Below are 1,858 nucleotides of genomic sequence, written 5' to 3'. Positions count from 1 at the left end.
GTGAAATGAACAGCTATTATATGAAATTAATAGTAAACGATGTTCAAGTCATCATAGCCATAATTTGAAGTCGTAATTAATGATGAACGCCTCCGTGCTCTTCTAGAATGTGTGATGCTTAGATTAAATAGTAAATTCATTTTATATTTTTGCACAATCTGTTGTATACTGTAACTTTTTCTTTTTTATTGCAGTTTTAAGTATTTTATTATGCTAAGTTAAATCATCAATTGAGCGCATACTCTCTTATATTGAATAGAATAAATTCTTCATATTTATTTTGAACTCATCACAACGTCTGGTGTGAAATTAACTCGTCGTTAGTGTAAAACTTTTCTAATTTTTTGTTTTTTAATTTTTTTTTATTATTATTTTAGTGGCTAATTTTTATTTACATTTTACTATTATTTACTATGTTTACTATTATTATTATTATAATAGCTATGATTAATAACATTACTATTAAATTTTAATATTATGTTAACCGTAAGCGAATAGGTCTACAAATATGATGTCTCTCTCCCTTTCCTCCCCCTCTCTCTCTCACCATCTCTATCTCTCCATCTCTATCTGTGCGTGTGTATGTATGTGTGTGTGTATGTGCGTGTTAGTGTGCATGTGTATGCGCGTGTGGGTGTGTGTATGTCTGGACGTATGCAAGTGGGCATAGAAGCTAATCGAATATAATGATCGTAACTTTTCACCTACTACATCCCATTTATTATTCGTTATATAAATTCTTATCCTTAATTAATTTTAATTTGAGTATTTCCTTTTGTTTCGCTTCGTTTAAATGATATTTTAAAACGCCCAAGAGGGAAAACTAAAAAAACACACAAATGTTTTATAAAGTTGACTGATTCAAGAACATAAAAAAAATTTCGATATTCTCTTTGTTGTCGCCCTTTCATTCTGTTTCAACCTTTTTTTTTTTTTTTTTTTTTTTAATATTACCTCACATAAATAATTTTTTTTTTTTTTAAAAAAAAAAAAAAAAAAAAAAAAAAAGAAAAAGTTGAAAAAAAAATTAAGAAAGTAAGACCAAGAGAAAAATAAATCTTGTCATTGTTATCCATAATTGAAACGTTTTGAATTTATGTACTTCACTTCCCAAACAACCCGAGTGCTGCCTCGATAACAACCGTGATTACATCAAGGTATAGTTTCCTTTACATTTTGTCTTTGATTTAAATGTAGTTAAAATTGTTGATATTTGATAGGAACGACAAAAGCATAAACACACCTAAAATCCGATTTGTGTTATTTGTGTTAGCTCGGGCAAACGCCGGAGCTGGCGAGATCGCTTCATAAGAAATTTATATATATATGTACATGCACATATGTATTTCTTGCATATATGAGAACTCGCTACGAATAGCTGCAATCGTAAATTATATAAAGACGTGTATTTCTTATATTTCGACAAAAAAATACCTTTGGCTTTTTCCTATGAGGAGCTTCACTCAGCCGGGGGAAAATAAATATGAATCAAATATTTTAATAGTGCTAATGCAAAAGAAATTATTAAAAACAAAAGGCAGCCATAAAATGAAACAACAACAACAATAATAATAATAATCTCCTTTCCTCTGCTCGTTAAGTCCTTAAAAATTTCGCCTGATTTCCTTCCTGAAGAATAGAAGTTGCATTCAAGTATAAAAGAAAGATCATAGTTTAAATTTTATTAAATTTATTCATAAATAATATTATTAATAAATAAATAAAAAATATTTATCAGAATAAAAATAACTAATAAAATTTATTAAATTCGTTAGCCAATGTGTTTTTTAAACTTTTCTTGTGCATCATTTGGAAATATAATAGTAGTAGCAGGAGCGAGAGCAGAAGCACGACCAGA

General features: G+C 28.4%; 2 long non-coding RNA genes across 2 annotated transcripts; both read left to right on the top strand.

Moving 5' to 3' along the window:
• Positions 1–6: 6 nt before the first annotated feature.
• LOC119632138 lies at positions 7–390 on the top strand. Its single transcript, XR_005246741.1, has 2 exons — positions 7–130; positions 195–390. It is a non-coding gene; the product is annotated as an uncharacterized LOC119632138 (long non-coding RNA).
• Positions 391–986: 596 nt separating this feature from the next.
• On the top strand, positions 987–1,418 carry LOC119632131. Its single transcript, XR_005246740.1, has 2 exons — positions 987–1,157; positions 1,221–1,418. It is a non-coding gene; the product is annotated as an uncharacterized LOC119632131 (long non-coding RNA).
• Positions 1,419–1,858: the final 440 nt, after the last annotated feature.

The sequence above is a fragment of the Glossina fuscipes genome, unplaced genomic scaffold (assembly GCF_014805625.2).
Source record: "Glossina fuscipes isolate IAEA_lab_2018 unplaced genomic scaffold, Yale_Gfus_2 0, whole genome shotgun sequence".
Classification (NCBI taxonomy): Eukaryota; Metazoa; Arthropoda; class Insecta; order Diptera; family Glossinidae; genus Glossina; species Glossina fuscipes.
The sequence above is the reverse complement of the archived record's forward strand: the minus strand, read 5'-3'. Positions and strand labels throughout refer to the sequence as shown.